Genomic DNA, 13,231 nt, shown 5'->3' with positions numbered 1-13,231 from the left:
GAATCGTTTTTCTTATACCAATGATATTATATCCATTGAATTCAAATTTAATACTATCTATTATAGTGACCCACTTGTAACCTACTGTACAGCAGAGCGACATCCACTTACCCACCTTCTTTTTGTTGGTTTTGAATTCTGAGCGGAGTGGATCGAAACCAATATCTACGGATTTACATTGTGTTGTATTTTTCAGTCTGTCACATCGCCTTTTGGAGCAGTAATAGCCAATAGGTAAAAGTTTCAATCATTTAACATTAATTACGATTTCTGGTATAGTTAGTGCTAAATTAGATCTGGTTGGTAGTGAGTCAAGGGTAAAAAAGGTGGGGAAGTGGGTGTTGCTCTGCTGTACAGTAGGTTACAAGTGAGTCGTTGTAATGGATGGTGTTAAATTTGAATTCAATAATATAATATCATTGTATAAGAAAAACGATTCTGATCGAAGACGGTCAGTCAGCCTACGATATCTAATATATAAAATTCTCGTGTCACAATGTTAGTTACCATACTCCTCCGAAACGGCTTGACAGATTTTTATGAAATTTTATATGCATATTCAGTAGGTCTGAGAATCGGCTACTATCTATTTTTCATACCCCCTAAGCAAGGCTAGGCAAGTTAATGATTTTTTTTAACTTAATAAACTTTTTAATACATCAATCAAGTTAAAAGCTATAAGTTAATACATTTTATTAACTTAACTTAATTTCAATTATTATAATACATTATAACATAAATGTTAAATATAATAAATAAATAAAAAGAAATAGTCACAATTCATGATAATCGACAATCGTACAAATTATAAAATATAAAATAATAAGAAATAACTAATGAGACCTAATGGCTAATAATAATGATAATAAGCCCTTTATTATTAAACGTGACTTCGTGGGTTCGTAGAGCTATTGATAAATCTTATAATACGGCCGTGGTCTAAATGTCACATAGTATAATACTACTATTATTATTTATTATTTTATTTTTTCATTAGTACTTAATTCTTATAACATATTACTATATTAGTCATATCTATAAAAATAATTAAATTAATAGGAAAAGGAATCTTTTTTTCTAATAATATTTTCTAATATTCTACGAATTAAATAAATTAAATCGACAAACCATTAATATATTAAAATATTTTATAGATAACCCGAAAATTTAAAATGAACTTAATTGGGAATTTTAAAAATAATACAAGTGGATTTTAAGTTAACATATAACCTAATGAGTTAAAGTTAAAGTTAAGTTAATTAAAACAGCAAACTAGTAAGTTAAGTTAATAAGTTAAAATTAACTTTTAACTTATTAACTCGTTAATGCCCAGTCTTAAAATAATAACAGTGTGTTATATATTGGTTGCTATTGGTTAATTGGGCATGTTTGTTGATTTGTATTATTATTTTTGTCAATATATATATTATATATAAATGAATGTTTGTGTATAGATTATACCGCTGGGAAGAAGATAGGCTAATTATTTAAAAATGGTTAAATTTGGTTTTTTTTTATTCATCGGATTTTAGTACGGTTAGGTTAGGTTAAGATGTTGTACTGATTGATTATATTAATCCACCGTAGGTGGAATTAAGTAAAAAAGACAAACTTGGTATAATTTTGATACTTTAGAGTTAAATCATACACTTACGTACAAACAGCACGGGGTCCGCGATCTACCGCAGATAGATTGTTTACCTGATAATATACTGCTGCGAATCAGAATTTTAATTCCGGGCAACTTTTCAATAAAAGTTAAGATAAATCTAGGACATCATACACCGAATGTTAAATGACGTATTGAACAATTAACGCATTTGAGTCATATATAGTTTGTACATTTAACGGGTAACGAAGTGCACAGGATAAGCTAGTCACTAAATATATACCTTTATTTGATGATATTATTGTGAAAAAAGTAAATTATATATAACTTATTTACGTGGAATCTTGTTTTAAATTTTTAATTCTTATTTATAAAAGTTGAATATTTTATACATTTTAACTTCAAAATAATTATTAAATTTTAAATTTCATAAATTTTGTCAAAATTTGAACTTTAAATGCTTACAAAAGAAAATTATGCCTATGTATTTTTAATATTTTTCAACTGCTATTGTAACAGTATATCAGAAGTCTTGCATTAAATTTACACGCTTTTTTCCCAACAAATAAAATTTTATTGATATTTATAGAAAAAAAAACTAAAAAAATTGAAAGCTGACAATGTCCGTAAACAGCTCAAAAAGAGTAAAAATATTTCCAAAATGTTATCATGTGTAGAAAATAAAAAATATTAATATTCAGTAAAAATGTCATGTATCTACAGCTGATCGTTTTAGAATAACAATAAAATAACAAAACTGGTACATCAAGAAATCGAGTGAATATCCAATATTGTAAAAATATGAACTTCAAATGCTCATAAAAATTTAATTTGGTTTGCTTGTAGACATTTTTTTTTTTTTGATAAAGGTAGACAAACTTATAAGGAATCTTGCATTAAATTTTTAAATCTTAGATTTAAAAAGAAAGTTTTTTATAAATTTCTAACTCAAAATAATTTGCTCATTTTGTGATTTCTACGTATTTTGTCAAGATTTGAACTTCAAATGCTTAAATAAAAAAAATTGTGACTGGATTTTTAATATTTTTTCAAATTCCTTTGTAACAATATATTAGGAGCCTTATATTACATTTTTAATCTCTTTTACTTAAAAAATACAATTATATTGACTTTTATAGAAAAAAATAAATAAATTGGAAACTGAAAATGTCCGTAAAAAGTTCAAAATAAGTCAAAATATTTTGAAAATTATATCTAATTTATATAAAATGCTAATATAAAAAAAATATAAACGGTCATTTGTTTTAGAGTTAGGTGCACCAAAATCGATTTTGCGTAAAATTCCCGTTTTCTCCTAATTTTTATTTTGTTTTTCCTGGAACTTTTGTAAGCTATAGACTATAGTGGTTATATATCGGGAATTTTAACTAGATTCACTTTTCCATCGAACAAGATACTGTTGAAGAAAATCGAAGTAGTTTTACTGTCCCAAACGGTGATGACAGACACAAAAACAGCTTTTAAAGTAGACACAGAAATTCACAGTTTATTTTTATTTTTAAATGTTCAAATGTTCAATCAAACCAAAGTTTCTACAGACTAAAATTATAGCAAGTTTGAGCTGAAATAAAATAGGTAGGTACCAACTGTTTTCAACGAATTAACGACTCGACTAAAGCTGTTAATCTACTTCTAAACATATCAGTATTCAGTATAGTCGTATAGATACCTATGTAATGGTCCTATATGAATATAAGATATATGATACGCTTACGTTAAGTATTTCATTTTTAAGTTCCGGTAAAAATGGCGATTTTTGATACTCGGCTGACAGTCTGCCAATTATACCATTTACTATTCGTGGATCGATGGGAGCCAAATAATTACTATCAGTTTTGGCACCTTGGGTAATGAAAAAATAATATTTCAAAAATGTGCTCTCGTCCGATACCGCATTGTCATCTGCATCTAGATATTTAGAGTACTCGTCCACTAAATTGGTGCGGAACACCTCACGACATTCGCGGTCTTTGTTCGCTTCTTCCTAATAAACCAACAAATAATAATTTTATTATAATAACTCTAATAAAAACGCCTCCTCCTATATTGAGTATTATCAATTTTGTAATATGCCTATTTAGCACATTGACGTTTATAATATATATCATATATAGGTAGGATATTATAGTAGGTCTTCAGCCATTGGTGCAACTAGAGGGGGGGGGGTGCTTTGGGCCTTTAGCACCCCCTAAAAAAGTTTAAAAATTTGAAATTAAAAGTTGATAATTTAACGAATTACAATTATAACACAATAGCATTGTTTATAATATAACATTGTATCACACCAAGTATGATTTTTATTTTTTTCTGTTTTTAAAAATAATTTGGTCTGTCCTGTGTGGGCCCAGAATTATGGTTTTTGTTTTGTTTTAGTGGTTGTGTTTACTTGTTTACATACAGGCAAATAATGGTTTTAGGTCCTATCAAGTCACAAGAAAACCTAGATCTAAGCACCCCCTTGTTCAAATGTCTAGTTGCGCTTATGTGACTTCAGCTTCCCCTTCCAATTAATATCGAACGCTATTTGTGCCTAATATGTGGCTATCGTATGCAGAGTATAATACATTCATTTTAATATAGATGGTAGGTACTTATACAATATTCAATATTGTAATGGATCAACCACAGACGACTATTACTGAATCATATAATATAGCCCTTAATGCGATAACCATCGGATTAAGCAATAAAATACGTTTTGGATAAGTAAGATAAACATAATCGTTACCATTTTTCTTGATTCCTCAGTAAACCCGTTGTGGACGTATGTTTTTTTTGTTGATTTATTCTGCATTTTGTTTGGTTTTGCCGAAACGGCGAAACGGTCCTCATCGGTCAGACGTACTTTTTTGGACATAACAAGTGTTGTTAGCTGAACGTTTAACTGAAATTATTAAATCCTATATTTTGTATAATATAAGTACCATTAAATATATTATTCACTACCTACGATATATAGGAATTAGCATATGACATGACGTTCCTAAATAATCAAAATACTAAACTGCTAAATGCTAACTGTAATTGATATAGAATATTACAAAATGTATATTATGTGTACATTGTTTGATAGATATTGATGAAAACCGTAACTAACGGTTACCTACAACTGTTGGGATTGGGGAACTTGTCCCAAAATTTCATGGAGGAATAGATAACCCAACCTATCCAACCGCCAAATGAGTTCAAATTTTCAATTCAGAATTTAATATTCTTAAATGCGCCGTCTTGAAGTACATATTTAATTATGTATTTAATAATTCCTGCGTTTTTACATTTTATTGTTGTGTTTTGTAACGGTTTTTGCGAGACGTTTTTTCCAGTTTCCCACCACCCAGTCAACTCCCACCTTCACGATTCACGATGTACGAGCCATGAATTACGAACGACCAACGGGCAACGATGAACGAGTAACGACGACTTGCTCTACAGCCTTTGGACTTAGCACAGCTCTCTTGAGTTTTTTGCATTTTTGTGAACTGTGTCTGTTTAACATTGTTTGCCGTTTACGCCATTTATTGTCGTTGTTTAAAACTTTGACCAAAATTGATACTGCCGACTCTGTGCTGTCGCACGTCGTTCTAAAAGTTTGAGCATTTTGTGTTTCATCTACACTTGCACCATCCTGCACCCATGATAGAAATAACTTTCTACTATTAACTATTAACTATACATTACAGGAAGTATGAATTTTATCAATTTGTAATACTCTCTATCTCAACACAATCTATACCTTAATGAGATAGATAATCTTGTAAAGAATATTGTATTGTGTATTATTTCATTTGTGCTAATTTATAAAAGAAATAAAAATAAAATATGTCAATATAAATTTAATTTTCACCAGTCCTGGCAAATTATTATTTAATTCATTGAAAATATTTTGTTTTTAAACAATGTGAATAGTTTATTAGACACATTCAATATTCATGAAATAAATTGAATACAATTATTTTATTTTTGTTTGTAGTTTAGTTATGTTTATATTACAAATAATAGTTGAAAAGAGAACGAAGATTTAATAAAATGGCTAAAAGAAATCATATATATAACATTTCTGCCAACATCCTTTTTTTTCAACAAATACTGCACCATATTAATTGTCACTAATTTTGTCTTATAGTGGCTGTCAATATTATTATTACAACTTTTTTTTTTACTATTATTATTTTATATATTTTACATTCTGAGCGGAGCGAGGACGCTAGTGGTTTTACAATGGTGTTTAATATTATATATTTTTTTTATATCTAGTATACAAAATGTCTACCAGACGAGTGCTTCGATTTAACATATTATAGTACCTTATCTTTCAGCAAATTGGATCAAGATGGTACTTTAGAAAGGTCATTTTTCGATTTTCTTAATAGTTATAAAATGCCACAGGAAAAACCACCGACAAATTACGAAAAACTGCTAAAAATGGGATTTTAATTTCTAACGCTTTGTTTATCACCATAGAAACTAATAAAAAATAATAATACCTATTATAATATACATTCAACTTACAGGATATAATAAATAATAACAATATCCAGACTGGCAAACCGTCTCCACTCAAAATCATTTTTCTTACACAATGATATTACATAATTGAATTCAAGTTTAATACAATAATTTATACATTGACCCACTTGTAACCTACTGTACAGCAGAGCGACATCCACTTATCCACTTTTTTTTATTTAGGTATTATCATTGTATACCTAGACGTTATCGTATACCTTGTCATTATAAACTAATATCCGTTATAATTTAAATAAGCAAAGGTTGGCATTAACTTAACTATTTAATTATTATTGTTTTTATGTCACTAGCTTTTGAGTTAAAATTATTATTGGTGTATAATTGCACAGTGTTAAACAAATTACTGGTGCACTGTGATTTAAAAATATTGAAGAATGAAAAAAATTAACTCTTTTAGTTAGGTTGATTGAATTTTCCATCTTAATTTAGAAAAATTAACTCGCTCGGAATCCTAATGCTACAGGGCGACGACAACGATGAACGTACTCACTGACTAATAATATACACGTCGTCGTCCGGGTGATTTTCGAATTTATCAGTTTCTGTGTTTAAAATGTCTATTTAGCTCATTAGCGATTCTCAATTCAATATACACGTAGGTATACCCACGAACAAAAAAATGGCTGTTAACCATAACATCGTCGAATTAAATACCTTACTATTTTAGATCCTCGAAGGAATAGTTGTTGCCTACTTGCAAGCATTATAAACGGCGGTTATGACGACTACGAGGATGACGACAATCATAGCATTAGAGTCATGGAATCTCTTATATTCGTCATGGTCTGTAATACATCTTCTAGCGGCGAAGTGCTGTCCACAGAGTTATTGGATCATGATGTAGATTGTACTACGATCCCCGAAAACGCAACGCTAGGTGACGCAGTTCAGAAAGGTTACGAGAACGTCGTAAGCCCCCTAGAGCCTTTTCGTTTGGCCAGTGATACGTCAACCAGTAACGATGTGCCATCCCCGAAAAGTTGGAGCATGACGAAACCACTCAAATTTCTGAGGAAGGCCCGCTTGCCGGCGTAGTCAAGGACGCCGTATCGGGTGAAATCGAGCCGGACAAGGAAATGGCAGTGCCGAATAGTGGTGAGCTGAATGGTTGGCTGGACCTGGCAGTGGCACACGGAAAATGCGATCCACACCGCGGAAACACATTTTTCACGAGGTGGAAAAGCGTCAAGCGCATTTTCCGCGCCTTTTGCTGCTGCCGTTGAGAAACAGTCCGTAGCCCACACTAGTACTGTCCCTTGGACCGAAGAAGACGGACAGGGTGACGGCTACGCAAATGAGGTGAGGATATACGAGAAAGAGCACGGACGGTGCCCGGCGGTATGTCACCCGCGCATATATTCCGTGCACCCAGAGAGCGTCGGGTTCACGGGCGTAGCGCGCTCGGTCGTCGTCGACGCGCGAGACCCTCTGGCGGCTCGGCGAGCGCCCGGCTCCAGTTACGGCCGCGTGTAGCGACGGACTACGACGATGACACGGTGCGGGCAACGATTCCGCCCCGACGGTACCATAACGACGACGACTCGTTGCGACGGAGACTTTGGCACGGGGTGAGATGTGTGCTATAGGAGGAACACGGACGTCAGCGGTGCCGGACCCGCCGAAACTCTGGTCTGGAGGCACGCGACTCCACTGCGGCGGTGCAGACTGCGGATGAAGACGCGGCTGATGGGCAAAACGCCGGGGCGAAAATTACCGAGGTGTGAGGACCGTGGTACGTCGCGCCGACCTTCGCCTTTTCGTCACGCCGCAATCATCCCTGCACATCGGCCGGGTCGCTAGTCCGCGGTCACCGCCGATTCCGCAGCACCACCAGGCTCGCTTTACTCGCTCCGCGTCCATTGGTCTCCGCCGTCCGTCACCAGAGTCGTCACCGTCGAGCGTCAGCGCGCACGACATCGCGCACTAGCCGCCGCTAATCGCCGCGTCGATCATCGCTCCCGCGTAATTGCTTCCGGGCGCACGCAGAGCCGCCAGAGAATCTCGCCCGTCAAAGACGACCGAGCGCGCTACGTCCGTGACATACCGCCGGGCACCGTCCGTGCTCTTTCTCGCATATCCTCCGCTCCTTTGCGTCGCCGTCTTCGGCCCAGTGGGCAGTAATAGTGTGAGCTACGAGCGGTTTGTCGTCGGCAGCAACACAATGCGCGGAAAATGCGTTTGACGCTTTTCCACCTCGTGAAAAATGTGTTTCCACGGTGTGGATCGCATTGTCCGGATGCTACTGCCGGGTTCAGCCAACCATTCAGCTCACCAGCATTCAGCGCTGGAATTTCCTTGTCCGGCTCGATTTCACCCGATACGGCGTCCTTCACTGCGTTTTTCACTTCGAAAATCTTGCTTTATTATTATTTTGTACTAAATTCATTGTCCCCCACCTCCCCCCCTTGCACGTGAATATAAAACATTCCATTTTTTTCAAAATTATTTTTCCCCTTTTTGTATCGATTTGGTTCGATTAGTAAAATTATTTCGGTGAACACAAAAAAAATGATTGTTTCCTATTATTTTCATATTTTCCAGTGTATAAATCAATTGTTATAGAATTTACAACTAAAATCATTATAACATACCTATTATATTTTCCACAAAATATATTATATTTCTATATATATAATAGTATTTAAACGCTACTCGAATATTATAGGCATTATGTTCCAAGAAATATTTAAACCTTCAAACACTAAATGCGACGGAAAATAAATTGTACATTGTACAAGGATGGTAAAAATAGTATATGACGTATTGTGTAGAACATGCGAACGTCAATAAAATCGAACTGTCGAATAGTTTATACAAAATAATATTTAAAACAAATTCAAAATTGTATTTTAGTATTTTACATAATATAGCTGTATGTCAAAAAATAACACTGTTTGAAAAGATATCCTGTGAGGTTTGAACCCTTAAAGTTTATAGGCGTGCGCACGGGGCAAGCCGGTCGAGCCAAGTTTTAACAATTTTGCAACAAATACATTTTAGAAACACTTTTAGTAATAATATCTTGATAACCTTGAAGTTTCATTAAGAAATTGTTTTAAAAGTAAGTTTATTTTCAACTTTTTCGTTCATGTATTAAGTAGTATTAAGAAAAGCATGTTTTTAAAAAAGTTTTTTTTTATTTTTTTATTTTCTACGTTTTAGTGATAACAATAAATTAGAAACAAAGGATTTTTTGAAAGCATAATTTTTTTTTTTTACGGTACATTCGAATATTATAAGAAACTCTGTTGCCTTAAGCTTATTCAATTTTTTTTTTTACATTGTAAGTAAATATGTAAGACTATATTAAAATTATCTCATTTCTCTCATTCTTTCCATTTCTTCGAGGCCGTCAATATTACATGGTGTTCTTCTACAGTTAGGCTTAGTCAAGAAATCATAGGTCGCATAAATATATTGGTGTTTAAAAAATACAAAAATGTCCTGACTTTATTTTTTTTAAATAAAAATAAAAAATTAATGTATCCGTATCAAGTTTGCGTTTATTAGTCATATAGGTATTATTATTTTTAACACTAAGCCACTAAACCAGGGCTTGAAACCGTAAATATTATTTTCCTATTTCGTTTTTGGTTTTGAATACCAATTTTTATATTTTTCGATTTTGATATCGATTTTGATTACCAGTATTGATTTTTTTTTAAATTTTTTTTTTCGGTTTTGATATCAATTTCGGTTTTTACGGTTTTAACCGGTATTCAAAATCGGAATCAAATACGGTTTCAAGACCTGTATTTAACTAGTGTTTTTTTTTGTTATAATAGTTACTGCAAACATCCAGTTTTTCTCTCCACAGGTTTGTTTGATATATGTAAAGCATCAAAGCCCTCCAAGTCAAAAACTAAAATTACACACTTACCTACCTATAAATACTTATCATATACTAACTATCTTCAAAATTTCAATATTCTAGCAGTGATTATTTACAATTGTCTTCTATTTATGTTCTCGATGTAAAACCTATAGGTAACTGTAGGTAAGTTAGATAACTCTCGTTACCTAAATAATATTATGTAATATTCTCTAAGATCTCAACCTAAAAAGTTTTGGTCTTACATTACAAACCTCAAATCATAAAGCTGATATTGTATATTTGTTTTTATATATAACCATAAAATTGGTAGATACTAGATACCTAAGTTTATATGGCAAATTAGTATTTTATCGAAATATGAAGTAATATTCTTGAGCGGCCTCTCAAGAGCTAAGTTAACCCATATAGTACTAAAATCCTAAGTACACCGTACACCAGTGAAAATATAATATAATACTAGGTATTTTAGATTGATATAATATACTATTGGGGAATATTACTATTCATATCTAATATAATATATTATTATAGTGATAAGTATTTAGTATTAACATTTTTAAATCTAGTGGTAAAACTATTAAGACCTGGCAGTACTACTATTATCATTTTTAAGTAATAACTATACATTTTATATAATTCGAATAGAATAACTAATCAATTATAATAATAAAACTATTCAAAATTATTTCAGTAAGAAAACTATTCAATAGTATAGTAGGTAGCGAACTATTGAAACGTATTAGTTTTTGAAACAAATTATTAATTTGACTATTAGTAATAGAAGAAAATCAAAAATTAAAAATATTTCTTTTAAAAAATCTACAACTTGGTAAAAAAGAAATTCGTGATTTAGAAAAAATAATTTATAATATTTCAATTTTCCTAGATTATATTCGATATAGAAGTTCTTTTTAGGAATGGTTTCGGTTTTTAGAACAGTCTCAGTCATTCCGTTAAATAATTTTATTTCAATATTTCTTACTCATAACTCATAACGTTATTCTTTAGCGGTTTATGAGTTTATTAGTCAACAATTTGTACTATCCAAGGATAGTGGATGAGAAAAAAACGATATTGGTCTTCCCATGCATTTACTTCATTCAAATATTTAAAGCACCTCCATGTTAAAAACTGAAATTTCGCCTATACTAAGTACTATTATTTTATGAATTTATGGCGGACTTCTTGAAGATAAATATCGAAAAAATTATAGCTGTCAGAAATCAACCGGAAACCCCAACACCCCTAAAAACCCCTAAAAACACCCGAAACTCATATACCCCAAATTACTTTGTTTTCAAAACACCTGGATTAATCAAAATTCAAATAAAACATTCTGGTTAGGTACTCCAAAACCCGAATAATTTGGTTTTTTACAATCTTCATGCAGGGGCGTCATTCAGGGGGGTGCAGGGTGTACATTTCCACCAACTTTTTTTTAAAACGCTTCTTTGGATTGCCATTAATAAATATAAGCGCCGATATACCCAAGTGTTTTATACTATATAGTTTATATTTTTTCAGTATTAAAAAAAAATGTGTTGTACTTATGTTTAATTTCCAAAAATGTTTGATGTGGTTCGGGGGTCCTACAATGTTATAATTGATAAAATTATAACAAAAATATTGTGAAGAATGGTACCAATAAAATACATTTCTGATTTTATTAAGCTGGCTATATTATATATTTTATATTAATAAATGTGTTGGTTAGGTTCGATTAGGTATTTTATTACTAAGGTGTTTTAAACCTACACATGTATTTACTAAGTGTAAAATATCACTGTACACTGGTTGGTATCCGCAATAAAAAATAAACATATTAAAAGTAGGTACTTACATATAATTTTTCAAAAATAGTAACAATATTTTAATATTTCCATATTAATATAAGTGACATATAAAATAAAATTATTCTACAGTTCTTTTCCCCACTTGACCCCCCCCCCCCCCAAAAAAAAAAAAAAAAATGTTTTCTATATGGCCTGGTAATAATTTAAATGGCCTGCAAACATTTTGGCACCAACAAAAAAAAGTTTGAAATGACGCCCCTGTCTTCATGCGATACATAATTTTGTATGTATTTCTTGTGGTGAGGAAAAAATTAAACGTTATCTAAAATTTTAAATGTTTAATATTCTAATAACTTAGTGCGACGCATATCGTAATGCGTGGCTATACTCAACAGATTTTCAGAAAGCGCGTAGTCATAATTTATATTTGATTTGGTTTCTCTGCAGCTATTATCTAGGTACCTATTTTATACATTTTAGTTAATATTTATATCCGTCGACTTGGCAAGTGGTAAATTGTATAACAATACGACGCACACGTACTCTTACGTAGTCAAGTTAGAATTAATTGTTTTTCTGCATTATTTGTATTTGTGTAGTGACAATAGACTTGTAGTTTAACTGAGTAATTGTTCACACACAACGAACGCATCTCTCGTGTGTATACACTCAAACGTAAGTATGTACGTTTATCATACTCCTCCACCTGCGGCGCCATGAAATTGTTTTGGCTTGTTGCACCGACCAGGGCTCTCGTCGTCATTGTCTGTTACCAATGTGTTAAAAGAACACTATTATTGTTTACGAAATTAAATTTATACACATTCTATACACAGCCCAAATAGCACTAATAGAATATAAGAATATTCTTTTAATATGTCCGTCGATTAATCGTATTAATCATAGTGTATTCTGTAATATTCTAAATAAACTCTCTGATAATTCAATTGACATCCTCGTGTACCGATTTTTATTATGATATGAATATTCCTAGTATAATATTAGATGATTATTCTACATGAATACTTAAATCATAAAATAAGTTTCAAGATATATGTATTTCACATTCAATGAATATTCATTTATTAATTCTAGTATTAATCATGGTATATTAATCCCCCCCTCCCAAAAATATATATATATGCAATATATAGTGTAATCCTATATAGGAACGACCACTGTATATACTTATATAAGTTTTAGTTAATGCATATTATTATTTATATATAGTATATACACATACTATAGCTAGCTGGTACACTATAAACAATTAGGTATATATATATATATAGTCTCTTTTCATAAAGTTTATTTATGTGAAATCAATCTACCACTATTGCAGATTTTAATTTCACATGTCAATTGTTGCTATTGAAAAATATTTTAAAAAAATAGATGATATAGATGATATTATGATATAATATAACAATAGTCTCAAAAAAAAAA

Source organism: Acyrthosiphon pisum, chromosome A1 (genome assembly GCF_005508785.2).
Source record: "Acyrthosiphon pisum isolate AL4f chromosome A1, pea_aphid_22Mar2018_4r6ur, whole genome shotgun sequence".
NCBI lineage: Eukaryota > Metazoa > Arthropoda > Insecta > Hemiptera > Aphididae > Acyrthosiphon > Acyrthosiphon pisum.
The sequence above is the reverse complement of the archived record's forward strand: the minus strand, read 5'-3'. Positions refer to the sequence as shown.